Genomic DNA, 15,851 nt, shown 5'->3' with positions numbered 1-15,851 from the left:
GCACCACTGGGGATGCAGTGCAGTGAGACCAGAGAGTGCACTGGCACCACTGGGGATGCACTGCAGTGAGTCCAGAGAGTGCACTGGCACCACTGGGGATGCACTGCAGATAGTCCAGAGAGTGCACTGTCACCACTGGGGATGCAGTACAGTGAGTCCACATAGTGCACTGGCACCACTGGGGATGCAGTACAGTGAGTCCAGAGAGTGCACTGGCACCACTGGACATGCAGTGCAGTGAGTCCAGAGAGTGCACTGGCACCACTGGGGATGCACTTGAGTGACTCCACAGAGTGCACTGGCAACACTGGGGATGCAGTGCAGTGAGTCCAAAGACTTCACTGGCACCACTGTGGATGCAGTGCAGTGAGTCCAGAGAGTGCACTGGCACCACTGCGGATGCAGTGAAGTGAGTGCAGAGAGTGCACTGGCACCACTGGGGATGCACTGCAGTGAGTCCACAGAGTGCACTGGCACCACTCGGGATGCACTACAGTGAGTCCAGAGAGTGCACTGGCACCACTGGGGATGCAGTGCAGTGAGTCCAGAGAGTGCACTGGCACCACTGGGGATGCAGTGCAGTGAGTCCAGTGAGTGTACTGGCACCACTGGGGATGCACTTCAGTGAGCCCAGAGAGTGCACTGGCACCACTGAGAATGCACTTCAGTGAGTCCAGAGAGTGCACTGGCACCACTGGGGATGCACTGCAGTGAGTCCAGAGAGTGCACTAGCACCACTGGGGATGCAGTGCAGTGAATCCTGTGAGTACACTGGCACCACTGGGGATGCAGAGCAGTGAGTCCAGAGAGCTCACTGGCACCACTGGGGATGCAGTGCAGTGAGTCCAGAGAGTGCACTGGCACCACTGGATATGCAGTACAGTGAGTCCAGTGAATGCACTGGAACCACTGGGGATGCAGTGCATTGAGTCCAGAGAGTGCACTGGCACTACTGGGGATGTAGTGTAGTGACTCGAGAGAGTGCACTGGCACCACTGGGGATGCAGTGCAGTGAGTCCAGAGAGTGCACTGGCACCACTGGGGATGCAGTGCAGTGAGTCCAGAGAGTGCACTGGCACCACTGGGGATGCACTGCAGTGAGTCCAGAGAGTGCACTGGCACCACTGGGGATGCACTACAGTGAGTCCAGAGAGTGCACTGGCACCACTGGGGATGCAGTGCAGTGAGTCCAGAGAGTGCACTGGCACCACTGGTGATGCAGTTTAGTGAGTCCAGAGAGTGCACTGGCACCACTGGGGATGCACTTCAGTGAGTCCAGAGAGTGTACTGACACCACTGGGGATGCGGTGCAGTGAGTCCAGAGAGTGCACTGGCACCACTGGGGATGCAGTGCAGTGAGTCCAGAGAGTGCTCTGGCACCACTGGGGATGCACTACAGTGAGTCCAGAGAGTGCACTGGCACCACTGGGGATGCAGTGCAGTGAGTCCAGAGAGTGCACTGGCACCACTGGGGATGCAGTGCAGTGAGTCCAGTGAGTGTACTGGCACCACTGGGGATGCACTTCAGTGAGCCCAGAGAGTGCACTGGCACCACTGAGAATGCACTTCAGTGAGTCCAGAGAGTGCACTGGCACCACTGGGGATGCACTGCAGTGAGTCCAGAGAGTGCACTAGCACCACAGGGGATGCAGTGCAGTGAATCCTGTGAGTACACTGGCACCACTGGGGATGCAGAGCAGTGAGTCCAGAGAGCTCACTGGCACCACTGGGGATGCAGTGCAGTGAGTCCAGAGAGTACACTGGCACCACTGGGGATGCCGTGCAGTGAGTCCAGAGAGTGTATTGGCACCACTGGGGATGCAGTGCAGTGAGTCCAGAGAGTGCAATGGCACCACTGGGGATGCACTGCTGTGAGTCCAGAGAGTGCACTGGCAGCAGTGGGGATGCACTGCAGTGAGTCCAGAGAGTGCACTGGCAGCACTGGGGATGCACTGCAGTGAGTCCAGAGAGTGCAGTGGCACCACTGGGGATGCAGTGCAGTGAGTCCAGAGAGTGCACTGGCACCACTGGGGATGCACTGCAGTGAGTCCAGAGAGTGCACTGGCACCACTGGGGATGCAGTGCAGTGAGTCCAGAGAGTGCACTGGCAGCACTGGGGATGCAGTGCAGTGAGTCCAGAGAGTGCACTGGCACCACTGGGGATGCACTGCAGTGAGTCCAGAGAGCGCACTGGCACCACTGGGGATGCACTGCAGTGAGTCCACAGAGTGCACTGGAACCACTGAGAATGCACTTCAGTGAGTCCAGAGAGTGCACTGGCACCACTGGGGATGCACTGCAGTGAGTCCAGAGAGTGCACTAGCACCACTGGGGAATGCAGTGCAGTGAGTCCAGAGAGTACACTGGCACCACTGGGGATGCAGTGCAGTGAGTCAAGAGAGTGCACTGGCACCACTGGGGATGCACTGCAGTGAGCCCAGAGAGTGCACTGGCACCACTGGGGATGCGGTGCCGGGAGTCCAGAGAGTGCTTTGGCACCACTGGGGATGCACTGCAGTTACTCCAGAGAGTGCACTGGCAACACTGGGGATGCAGTACAGTGAGTCCAGAGAGTGCACGGGCTCCACTGGGGATGCAGTGCAGTGAGTCCAGAGAGTGCACTGGCACCACTGGGGATGCAGTGCAGTGAGTCCAGAGAGTGCACTGACACCACTGGGGATGCAGTGCAGTGAGTCCACAGAGTGCACTGGCACCACTGGGGATGCAGTGCAGTGAGTCCAGAGAGTGCACTGGCACCACTGGGGATGCAGTGTAGTGAGTGCAGAGAGTGCACTGTGAACACTGGGGATGCAGTGCAGTGAGTCCAGAGAGTGCACTGGCACCACTGGGGATGCAGTGCAGTGAGTCCAGAGTGTGCACTGGCACCACTGGGGATGCACTGCAGTGAGTCCAGAGATTGCACTGGCACCACTGGGGATGCACTTCAGTGAGTCCAGAGAATGCACTGGCACCACTGGGGATGCAGTGCAGTGAGTCCAGAGAGTGCACTGGCACCAGAGGGAATGCACTGCAGTGAGTCCAGTGAGTGCACTGGCACCACTGTGGATGCACTGCAGTGAGTCCAGAGAGTGCACTGGCACCACTGGGGCTGCAGTGCAGTGAGTCCAGAGAGTGCACTGGCACCACTGTGGATGCACTGCAGTGAGTCCAGAGAGTGCACTGGCACCACTGGGGATGCAGTGCAGTGAGTCCAGAGAGTGCACTGTCACCACCGGGGATGCAGTACAGTGAGTCCACAGAGTGCACTGGTACCAGTGGGGATGCAGTACAGTGAGTCCAGAGAGTGCAGTGGCACCACTGGGCATGCAGTGCAGTGAGTCCAGAGAGTGCACTGGCACCACTGGGGATGCACTTCAGTGACTCCAGAGAGTGCACTGGCACCACTGGGGATGCAGTGCAGTGAGTCCAGAGATTACACTGGCACCACCGGGGCTGCAGTGCAGTGAGTCCAGAGAGTGCACTGGCACCACTGGGGATGCACTGCAGTGACTCCAGAGAGTGCACTGGCACCACTGGTGATGCAGTACAGTGAGTCCAGAGAGTGCACTGGCACCACTGGGGATGCACTGCAGTGAGTCCAGAGAGTGCACTGGCACCACTGGGGATGCACTACAGTGAGTCCAGAGATTGCACTGGCACCACTGGGGATGCAGTGCACTGAGTCCAGAGAGTGCACTGGCACCACTGGGGATGCAGTGCATTGAGTCCAGAGAGTGCACTGGCACCACTGGGGATGCACTTCAGTGAGTCCAGAGAGTGCACTGACACCACTGGGGATGCAGTGCAGTGAGTCCAGAGAGTGCACTGGCACCACTGGGGATGCAGTGCAGTGAGTCCAGAGAGTGCTCTGGCACCACTGGGGATGCACTGCAGTGAGTCCAGAGAGTACACTGGCACCACTGGGGATGCAGTGCAGTGAGTCCAGAGAGTTCACTGGCACCACTGGGGATGCAGTCCAGTGAGTCCAGTGAGTGCACTGGCACCACTGGGGATGCAGTGCAGTGACTGCAGAGAGTACACTGGCACCACCGGGGATTCACTGCAGTGAGTCCAGAGAGTGCACTGGCACCACCTGTGATGCAGTGCAGTGAGTCCAGTGAGTGCACTGGCACAACTGGGGATGCAGTGCTGTGACTCCAGAGAGCGCACTGGCACCACTGGGGATGCAGTGCAGTCAGTCCAGTGAGTGCACTGGCACCACTGGGGATGCAGTACAGTGAGTCCAGAGAGTGCACTGACACCACTGGGGATGCACTGCAGTGAGTCCAGACAGTGCACTGGCACCAATGGGGATGCAGTGCAGTGAGTCCAGAGACTGCACTGGCACCACTGGGGATGCAGTGCAGTGAGACCAGAGAGTGCACTGGCACCACTGGGGATGCACTGCAGTGAGTCCACAGAGTGCACTGGCACCACTGGGGCTGCAGTGCAGTCAGTCCAGAGAGTGCACTGGCACCACTGTGGATGCACTGCAGTGAGTCCAGAGAGTGCACTGGCACCACTGGGGATGCAGTGCAGTGAGTCCAGAGAGTGCACTGGCACCACCGGGGATGCAGTACAGTGAGTCCACAGAGTGCACTGGTACCAGTGGGGATGCAGTACAGTGAGTCCAGAGAGTGCAGTGGCACCACTGGGCATGCAGTGCAGTGAGTCCAGAGAGTGCACTGGCACCACCGGGGATGCAGTGTAGTGAGTCCAAAGACTTCACTGGCAAAACTGGAGATGCAGTGCAGTGAGTCCAGAGAGTGCACTGGCACCACTGGGGATGCAGTGCAGTGAGTCCAGAGATTGCACTGGCACCACCGGGGCTGCAGTGCAGTGAGTCCAGAGAGTGCACTGGCACCACTGGGGATGCACTGCAGTGACTCCAGAGAGTGCACTGGCACCACTGGTGATGCAGTACAGTGAGTCCAGAGAGTGCACTGGCACCACTGGGGATGCACTGCAGTGAGTCCAGAGAGTGCACTGGCACCACTGGGGATTTGTCCAGTGAGTCCAGTGATTGCACTGGCACCACTGGGGATGCAGTGCACTGAGTCCAGAGAGTGCACTGGCACCACTGGGGATGCAGTGCATTGAGTCCAGAGAGTGCACTGGCACAACTGGGGATGCACTTCAGTGAGACCAGAGAGTGCACTGACACCACTGGGGATGCAGTGCAGTGAGTCCAGAGAGTGCACTGGCACCACTGGGGATGCACTTGAGTGACTCCACAGAGTGCACTGGCAACACTGGTGATGCAGTGCAGTGAGTCCAAAGACTTCACTGGCACCACTGTGGATGCAGTGCAGTGAGTCCAGAGAGTGCACTGGCACCACTGGGGATGCAGTGAAGTGAGTGCAGAGAGTGCACTGGCACCACTGGGGATGCACTGCAGTGAGTCCACAGAGTGCACTGGCACCACTGGGGATGCACTACAGTGAGTCCAGAGAGTGCACTGGCACCACTGGGGATGCAGTGCAGTGAGTCCAGAGAGTGCACTGGCACCACTGGGGATGCAGTGCAGTGAGTCCAGTGAGTGTACTGGCACCACTGGGGATGCACTTCAGTGAGCCCAGAGAGTGCACTGGCACCACTGAGAATGCACTTCAGTGAGTCCAGAGAGTGCACTGGCACCACTGGGGATGCACTGCAGTGAGTCCAGAGAGTGCACTAGCACCACTGGGGATGCAGTGCAGTGAATCCTGTGAGTACACTGGCACCACTGGGGATGCAGAGCAGTGAGTCCAGAGAGCTCACTGGCACCACTGGGGATGCAGTGCAGTGAGTCCAGAGAGTGCACTGGCACCACTGGAGATACAGTACAGTGAGTCCAGTGAATGCACTGGAACCACTGGGGATGCAGTGCAGTGAGTCCAGAGAGTGCACTGGCACCACTGGTGATGCAGTACAGTGAGTCCAGTGAGTGCACTGGTACCACTGGGCCTGCAGTGCAGTGAGTCCAGAGAGTGCACTGGCACCACTGGGGATGCAGTGAAGTGAGTCCAGAGAGTGCACTGGCACCACCGATGATGCAGTACAGTGAGTCCAGTGAGTGCACTGGCACTACTGGGGATGTAGTGTAGTGACTCGAGAGAGTGCACTGGCACCACTGGGGATGCAGTGCAGTGAGTCCAGAGAGTGCACTGGCACCACTGGGGATGCAGTGCAGTGAGTCCAGAGAGTGCACTGGCACCACTGGGGATGCACTGCAGTGAGTCCAGAGAGTGCACTGGCACCACTGGGGATGCACTACAGTGAGTCCAGAGAGTGCACTGGCACCACTGGGGATGCAGTGCAGTGAGTCCAGAGAGTGCACTGGCACCACTGGTGATGCAGTTTAGTGAGTCCAGAGAGTGCACTGGCACCACTGGGGATGCACTTCAGTGAGTCCAGAGAGTGTACTGACACCACTGGGGATGCGGTGCAGTGAGTCCAGAGAGTGCACTGGCACCACTGGGGATGCAGTGCAGTGAGTCCAGAGAGTGCTCTGGCACCACTGGGGATGCACTGCAGTGAGTCCAGAGAGTACACTGGCACCAGTGGGGATGCAGTGCAGTGAGTCCAGAGAGTTCACTGGCACCACTGGGGATGCAATCCAGTGAGTCCAGTGAGTGCACTGGCACCACTGGGGATGCAGTGCAGTGACTGCAGAGAGTACACTGGCACCACCGGGGATTCACTGCAGTGAGTCCAGAGAGTGCACTGGCACCACAGGGGATGCACTGCAGTGAGTCCAGTGAGTGTACTGGCACCACTGGGGATGCAGTGCTGTGACTCCAGAGAGCGCACTGGCACCACTGGGGATGCAGTGCAGTCAGTCCAGTGAGTGCACTGGCACCACTGGGGATGCAGTACAGTGAGTCCAGAGAGTGCACTGACACCACTGGGGATGCACTGCAGTGAGTCCAGACAGTGCACTGGCACCAATGGGGATGCAGTGCAGTGAGTCCAGAGACTGCACTGGCACCACTGGGGATGCAGTGCAGTGAGACCAGAGAGTGCACTGGCACCACTGGGGATGCACTGCAGTGAGTCCAGAGAGTGCACTGGCACCACTGCGGCTGCAGTGCAGTGAGTCCAGAGAGTGCACTGGCACCACTGTGGATGCACTGCAGTGAGTCCAGAGAGTGCACTGGCACCACTGGGGATGCAGTGCAGTGAGTCCAGAGAGTGCACTGTCACCACCGGGGATGCAGTACAGTGAGTCCAGAGAGTGCACTGGTACCAGTGGGGATGCAGTACAGTGAGTCCAGAGAGTGCAGTGGCACCACTGGGCATGCAGTGCAGTGAGTCCAGAGAGTGCACTGGCACCACCGGGGATGCAGTGTAGTGAGTCCAAAGACTTCACTGGCAAAACTGGTGATGCAGTGCAGTGAGTCCAGAGAGTGCACTGGCACCACTGGGGATGCAGTGCAGTGAGTCCAGAGATTGCACTGGCACCACCGGGGCTGCAGTGCAGTGAGTCCAGAGAGTGCACTGGCACCACTGGGGATGCACTGCAGTGACTCCAGAGAGTGCACTGGCACCACTGCTGATGCAGTACAGTGAGTCCAGAGAGTGCACTGGCACCACTGGGGATGCACTGCAGTGAGTCCAGAGAGTGCACTGGCACCACTGGGGATGCACTACAGTGAGTCCAGAGATTGCACTGGCACCACTGGGGATGCAGTGCACTGAGTCCAGAGAGTGCACTGGCACCACTGGGGATGCAGTGCATTGAGTCCAGAGAGTGCACTGGCACCACTGGGGATGCAGTGCATTGAGTCCAGAGAGTGCACTGGCACCACTGGGGATGCACTGCAGATAGTCCAGAGAGTGCACTGTCACCACTGGGGATGCAGTACAGTGAGTCCACATAGTGCACTGGCACCACTGGGGATGCAGTACAGTGAGTCCAGAGAGTGCACTGGCACCACTGGACATGCAGTGCAGTGAGTCCAGAGAGTGCACTGGCACCACTGGGGATGCACTGCAGTGACTCCACAGAGTGCACTGGCAACACTGGGGATGCAGTGCAGTGAGTCCAAAGACTTCACTGGCACCACTGTGGATGCAGTGCAGTGAGTCCAGACAGTGCACTGGCACCAATGGGGATGCAGTGCAGTGAGTCCAGAGACTGCACTGGCACCACTGGGGATGCAGTGCAGTGAGACCAGAGAGTGCACTGGCACCACTGGGGATGCACTGCAGTGAGTCCAGAGAGTGCACTGGCACCACTGGGGATGCACTGCAGATAGTCCAGAGAGTGCACTGTCACCACTGGGGATGCAGTACAGTGAGTCCACATAGTGCACTGGCACCAGTGGGGATGCAGTACAGTGAGTCCAGAGAGTGCACTGGCACCACTGGACATGCAGTGCAGTGAGTCCAGAGAGTGCACTGGCACCACTGGGGATGCACTTGAGTGACTCCACAGAGTGCACTGGCAACACTGGGGATGCAGTGCAGTGAGTCCAAAGACTTCACTGGCACCACTGTGGATGCAGTGCAGTGAGTCCAGAGAGTGCACTGGCACCACTGGGGATGCAGTGAAGTGAGTGCAGAGAGTGCACTGGCACCACTGGGGATGCACTGCAGTGAGTCCACAGAGTGCACTGGCACCACTGGGGATGCACTACAGTGAGTCCAGAGAGTGCACTGGCACCACTGGGGATGCAGTGCAGTGAGTCCAGAGAGTGCACTGGCACCACTGGGGATGCGGTGCAGTGAGTCCAGTGAGTGTACTGGCACCACTGGGGATGCACTTCAGTGAGCCCAGAGAGTGCACTGGCACCACTGAGAATGCACTTCAGTGAGTCCAGAGAGTGCACTGGTACCACTGGGGATGCACTGCTGTGAGTCCAGAGAGTGCACTAGCACCACTGGGGATGCAGTGCAGTGAATCCTGTGAGTACACTGGCACCACTGGGGATGCAGAGCAGTGAGTCCAGAGAGCTCACTGGCACCACTGGGGATGCAGTGCAGTGAGTCCAGAGAGTGCACTGGCACCACTGGAGATGCAGTACAGTGAGTCCAGTAAATGCACTGGAACCACTGGGGATGCAGTGCAGTGAGTCCAGAGAGTGCACTGGCACCACTGGTGATGCAGTACAGTGAGTCCAGTGAGTGCACTGGTACCACTGGGCCTGCAGTGCAGTGAGTCCAGAGAGTGCACTGGCACCACTGGGGATGCAGTGAAGTGAGTCCAGAGAGTGCACTGGCACCACCGATGATGCAGTACAGTGAGTCCAGTGAGTGCACTGGCTTTACTGGGGATGTAGTGCAGTGACTCGAGAGAGTGCACTGGCACCACTGGGGATGCAGTGCAGTGAGTCCAGAGAGTGCACTGGCACCACTGGGGATGCAGTGCAGTGAGTCCAGAGAGTGCACTGGCACCAATGGGGATGCACTGCCGTGAGTCCAGAGAGTGCACTGGCACCACTGGGGATGCACTACAGTGAGTCCAGAGATTGCAGTGGCACCACTGGGGATGCAGTGCAGTGAGTCCAGAGAGTGCACTGGCACCACTGGTGATGCAGTTTAGTGAGTCCAGAGAGTGCACTGGCACCACTGGGGATGCACTTCAGTGAGTCCAGAGAGTGTACTGACACCACTGGGGATGCGGTGCAGTGAGTCCAGAGAGTGCACTGGCACCACTGGGGATGCAGTGCAGTGAGTCCAGAGAGTGCACTGTCACCAGTGGGGATGCAGTACAGTGAGTCCACAGAGTGCACTGGTACCAGTGGGGATGCAGTACAGTGAGTCCAGAGAGTGCAGTGGCACCACTGGGCATGCAGTGCAGTGAGTCCAGAGAGTGCACTGGCACCACCGGGGATGCAGTGTAGTGAGTCCAAAGACTTCACTGGCAAAACTGGTGATGCAGTGCAGTGAGTCCAGAGAGTGCACTGGCACCACTGGGGATGCAGTGCAGTGAGTCCAGAGATTGCACTGGCACCACCGGGGCTGCAGTGCAGTGAGTCCAGAGAGTGCACTGGCACCACTGGGGATGCACTGCAATGACTCCAGAGAGTGCACTGGCACCACTGCTGATGCAGTACAGTGAGTCCAGAGAGTGCACTGGCACCACTGGGGATGCACTGCAGTGAGTCCAGAGAGTGCACTGGCACCACTGGGGATGCACTACAGTGAGTCCAGAGATTGCACTGGCACCACTGGGGATGCAGTGCACTGAGTCCAGAGAGTGCACTGGCACCACTGGGGATGCAGTGCATTGAGTCCAGAGAGTGCACTGGCACAACTGGGGATGCACTTCAGTGAGACCAGAGAGTGCACTGACACCACTGGGGATGCAGTGCAGTGAGTCCAGAGAGTGCACTGGCACCACTGGGGATGCAGTGCAGTGAGTCCAGAGAGTGCTCTGGCACCACTGGGGATGCACTGCAGTGAGTCCAGAGAGTACACTGGCACCACTGGGGATGCAGTGCAGTGAGACCAGAGAGTGCACTGGCACCACTGGGGATGCACTGCAGTGAGTCCAGAGAGTGCACTGGCACCACTGGGGATGCACTGCAGATAGTCCAGAGAGTGCACTGTCACCACTGGGGATGCAGTACAGTGAGTCCACATAGTGCACTGGCACCACTGGGGATGCAGTACAGTGAGTCCAGAGAGTGCACTGGCACCACTGGACATGCAGTGCAGTGAGTCCAGAGAGTGCACTGGCACCACTGGGGATGCACTTGAGTGACTCCACAGAGTGCACTGGCAACACTGGGGATGCAGTGCAGTGAGTCCAAAGACTTCACTGGCACCACTGTGGATGCAGTGCAGTGAGTCCAGACAGTGCACTGGCACCAATGGGGATGCAGTGCAGTGAGTCCAGAGACTGCACTGGCACCACTGGGGATGCAGTGCAGTGAGACCAGAGAGTGCACTGGCACCACTGGGGATGCACTGCAGTGAGTCCAGAGAGTGCACTGGCACCACTGGGGATGCACTGCAGATAGTCCAGAGAGTGCACTGTCACCACTGGGGATGCAGTACAGTGAGTCCACATAGTGCACTGGCACCAGTGGGGATGCAGTACAGTGAGTCCAGAGAGTGCACTGGCACCACTGGTGATGCAGTGCAGTGAGTCCAGAGAGTGCACTGGCACCACTGGGGATGCACTTGAGTGACTCCACAGAGTGCACTGGCAACACTGGGGATGCAGTGCAGTGAGTCCAAAGACTTCACTGGCACCACTGTGGATGCAGTGCAGTGAGTCCAGAGAGTGCACTGGCACCACTGGGGATGCAGTGAAGTGAGTGCAGAGAGTGCACTGGCACCACTGGGGATGCACTGCAGTGAGTCCACAGAGTGCACTGGCACCACTGGGGATGCACTACAGTGAGTCCAGAGAGTGCACTGGCACCACTGGGGATGCACTGCAGTGAGTCCACAGAGTGCACTGGCACCACTGGGGATGCACTACAGTGAGTCCAGAGAGTGCACTGGCACCACTGGGGATGCAGTGCAGTGAGTCCAGAGAGTGCACTGGCACCACTGGGGATGCGGTGCAGTGAGTCCAGTGAGTGTACTGGCACCACTGGGGATGCACTTCAGTGAGCCCAGAGAGTGCACTGGCACCACTGAGAATGCACTTCAGTGAGTCCAGAGAGTGCACTGGTACCACTGGGGATGCACTGCTGTGAGTCCAGAGAGTGCACTAGCACCACTGGGGATGCAGTGCAGTGAATCCTGTGAGTACACTGGCACCACTGGGGATGCAGAGCAGTGAGTCCAGAGAGCTCACTGGCACCACTGGGGATGCAGTGCAGTGAGTCCAGAGAGTGCACTGGCACCACTGGAGATGCAGTACAGTGAGTCCAGTGAATGCACTGGAACCACTGGGGATGCAGTGCAGTGAGTCCAGAGAGTGCACTGGCACCACTGGTGATGCAGTACAGTGAGTCCAGTGAGTGCACTGGTACCACTGGGCCTGCAGTGCAGTGAGTCCAGAGAGTGCACTGGCACCACTGGGGATGCAGTGAAGTGAGTCCAGAGAGTGCACTGGCACCACCGATGATGCAGTACAGTGAGTCCAGTGAGTGCACTGGCTTTACTGGGGATGTAGTGCAGTGACTCGAGAGAGTGCACTGGGACCACTGTGGATGCAGTGCTTTGACTCCAGAGAGAGCACTGGCACCACTGGGGATGCACTGCAGTGAGTCCAGAGAGTGCACTGGCACCACTGGGGATGGAGTGCAGTGAGTCCAGAGAGTGCACTGGCACCACTGGGGATGCACTGCAGTGAGTCCAGAGAGTGCACTGGCACCACTGGGGCTGCAGTGCAGTGAGTCCAGAGAGTGCACTGGCACCACTGGGGATGCACTGCAGTGAGTCCAGAGATTGCACTGGCACCACTGGGGATGCAGTGCAGTGAGTCCAGAGAGTGCACTGGCACCACTGGGGATGCACTACAGTGAGTCCACAGAGTGCACTGGCACCACTGGGGATGCTCTGCAGTGAGTCCAGAGATTGCACTGGCACCACTGGGGATGCAGTGCAGTGAGTGCAGAGAGTGCACTGGCACCACTGGGGATGCACTTCAGTGAGTTCAGAGAGTGCACTTGCACCACTGGGGATGGGTTTCAAGCCAACTGCATTAACCGCTCATGCTTCTTTCTTATGAGACGTTAGTAAACCAATTACATAGCCTTGTCAAGACTAAATCACAGGTAAAAATCCTGTACATCTCATGTGGCCAACCACTCCCAACTAGGATTCCAAGAACCAGGAGGTTCGGTGAAAATAGGGCTAGTGCTATTAGAGGGGTGATTATTAGGGTAAGCCCTAAGCTGTCTTTAATGGAGAAGTATAGGTGGAATGGGATTTTGTCGCAGTCTGATACGATTCCTAGTGGGTTATTTGAGCCTGATTCGTGTAGGAAGGTTAGGTGGACTAGGGTGATTCCTGCAATTAGGAAGGGCAGTAGGAAGTGGATGGCGAAGAATCGGGTTAAGGTTGGATTGTCTACTGAGAATCCTCCTCAGGCTCATTCTACTAGAGTTTGCCCAATGTACGGGATGGCTGAGAATAGGTTGGTGATTACGGTGGCCCCTCAGAATGACATTTGTCCTCATGGTAGGACATACCCTACGAAGGCAGTTGCTATTAGGGTGAGTAGGAGGATTACTCCTGTGTTTCAGGTTTCTTTGTATAGGTAGGAGCCGTAGTAGAGGCCTCGTCCGATGTGTAAGTAGATGCAGATAAAGAAGAGCGAAGCACCGTTGGCGTGGAGGTTGCGGATGAGCCATCCGTACTGGACGTCTCGGCATGTGTGAGCTACTGAGGAGAAGGCGAGTGAAGTGTCTGCGGTGTAGTGTATGGCTAGTAGCAGGCCTGTTAGGATTTGTGTGGCTAAGCAGATGGCTAGAAGGGAGCCGAAGTTTCATCAGGCAGAGATGTTGGAGGGGGCGGGTAGGTCGATTAGGGAGTTGTTGATTATTTTTAGTAGGGGATGGGATTTGCGGATGTTAGGGGCCATTAGTGAGTCTGTGTGTTATTAGGATTATTACCAGGATGGAGAGGGCGAAGGATCCTAGGTAGGCCTTAATTAGCCCTGTGTGTATTGAGGTTGCGGCTTTGCTTGCGGCTACTTGTAGTTCAGCAAGGCCCTCTGGCCCTATTTTTTTGAGTCAGGAGAGGTCGATCAAGTGTAGGGCAATGTTTTGTCCCTTTTCTAGTAGGTTTTTGGAGAAGAATCGGTGTACTAGGGGGTTGAAGTACCCTAATGCAGAGGAGAAGTTTATGAGGGGGTTTGGTTTGGGGTGAGTGAGGGTGTGTGTTATGTTCGATAGTTCTAGGGCTAGGATGATTCCTAGGATTGTTATGAGGATGGCAGCGGTTTTGGTGATAAGGGGTATGGTTATTGGGGGGGTTTTGGTTGGTGTGATGAAAGAGGTAATGATTATTCCTGCTGTAATGCTGCCTAGGGCGAGTCGGGTTAGGGGGGCGGTGATTAGTGGGTTGTTTTCGTTTATTGATACTATTGGGGGGATTCGGGTTTGTCCAGCTTGGACTAGGATGGTTATGCGGATGCTGTAGGTTGCGGTGAATGCTGTGGCTATAAGGGTTAGGAGTAGGGCTCAAGTATTTAGGTATGATGTGTTTAAGCTTTCGATGATGAGGTCTTTTGAGTAGAATCCGGCTAGGAATGGGGTTCCTATCAGCGCCAGGTTTCCGATGGTTAGGCAGGAAGTAGTGACTGGGAGTATTTTCTGTAGGCCTCCTATCTTTCGGATATCTTGTTCTCCGTTTAGGTTGTGGATGATAGACCCTGAGCATAGGAATAGTATGGCTTTAAAGAAGGCATGGGTTGAGATGTGTAGGAAGGCTAGTTGTGGGAGGTTTAGTCCGATAGTGACTATTATTAGTCCTAGTTGGCTGGATGTTGAGAAAGCAATGATTTTTTTGATGTCATTTTGGGTTAGGGCGCATGTGGCAGCGAATAGGGTTGATAGAGCACCTAGGCATAGGCAGGCAGTTAGGGCTGTCTGGTTGGTGGCTAGCAGGGGGTGCATGCGGATGAGCAGGAAGATTCCGGCTACTACTATGGTACTGGAGTGCAGTAGGGCTGATACTGGGGTGGGGCCTTCTATTGCTGCGGGCAGTCATGGGTGGAGTCCAAATTGGGCGGATTTTCCTGCGGCTGCGAGGATTAATCCTATGAGGGGGAGGATTGGGGTTTGGTGGGGGTGTACGGCTTGTTGGATCTCTCAGGTGTTGAATGTTGAAGCTAGTCATGCTATGCTCAGGATCAGTCCGATGTCTCCGATTCGGTTGTAGATTACGGCTCGTAGGGCGGCGGTGTTGGCATCTGCTCGGCCTTGTCATCAGCCGATGAGAAGGAAGGACATGATTCGTACTCCTTCCCAGCCTACGAATAGGAGGAATATGTTGTTTGCGGTTGTTAGGAGGAGTATGGCGACTAGGAATGTCAGTAGGTAGGTGAAAAATTTTGTTACGTATGGCTCTGAGGCCATGTATCATATGGCGAATTGTAGGATTGATCATGTTACAAATAGGGCGATTGGAAGAAATGTTATTGAGTATTGGTCTATTTTTAGGCTCAGGGGGATTTTAAAGTTTATAATGAATTTTCACTCCCAGTGGCAGGTGACAGATTCTACTCCCGAGTAGATGAATGCGGTTGTAGGGGCTAGGCTAATTAGGAATGCGGTTTTAACAGCGCGGGTGGTGGCTTGTGGGGTGTTTTTAAAGTTTTTAAATAGAAATGGCAGGATGATTGGGGTTAGGAGGATTGTCAGCGTGAGTAGTGTGAGGGAGTTGATTAGTAGTGTGGGGTTCACTACTTTTACTTGGATTTGCACCAAGATGGGTGGTTCCTAAGACCAGTGGATTGCTGTTATCCTTTAAAAGTAAGGGGGCTGAGGTTTTAGGCTCAGATGTAAGAGTTAGCAGCTCTTGTTGGTTAAACCCTCCCCTCGGCAGGTAAGAAGGTTTGAACTTCTATTCTTAGAATCACAGTCTAATGTTTGGTTTAAACTATACTTGCATGAGGGGATTCCGGAGATCAGTTCGGGTTTGAGGATTAGGAGGAATATTGGGATAATGTGGAGTGTTATGAGCAGGTGTTCTCGCGTGGTTGAGTTTTGCATAGATGTGATGTGGGAGGGGATTGAGCCTCGTTGGGTCATTAGTAGTATGAATAAGGTGTAGGAGGCGATTAGTAGGGTTGCGATTCCTGTTAGGATGATCGTGAAGGCAGATCAGTTGAATAAGGTGATTATAATGGTTAGCTCTGCTATGAGGTTTGTTGTTGGGGGTAAGGCTATGTTTGTTAGATTGGCCAGCAATCATCAGGTAGCTATGAGTGGTAGGAGAGGTTGTAGGCCTCGTGTGAG

At 56.0% G+C, this 15,851-nt stretch overlaps 1 long non-coding RNA gene across 1 annotated transcript in view; it reads left to right on the top strand.

Annotated features, from left to right (window-relative positions):
• The window catches only part of LOC310885479, a 139,724-nt gene extending 125,109 nt beyond the window's left edge, over positions 1-14,615 (top strand). Inside the window, exon 2 of the long non-coding RNA XR_014574835.1 lies at positions 12,725-14,615. This is a non-coding gene — a long non-coding RNA (uncharacterized lncRNA). The remainder of the gene's footprint in view (positions 1-12,724) is intronic.
• Positions 14,616-15,851: the final 1,236 nt, after the last annotated feature.

The sequence above is a fragment of the Anser anser genome (assembly GCF_964211835.1).
Source record: "Anser anser genome assembly, chromosome: 23".
In the NCBI taxonomy this organism is placed as follows: domain Eukaryota; kingdom Metazoa; phylum Chordata; class Aves; order Anseriformes; family Anatidae; genus Anser; species Anser anser.
Note: the sequence above shows the minus strand (reverse complement) of the source record. Positions and strands in the feature narration are given on the sequence as shown.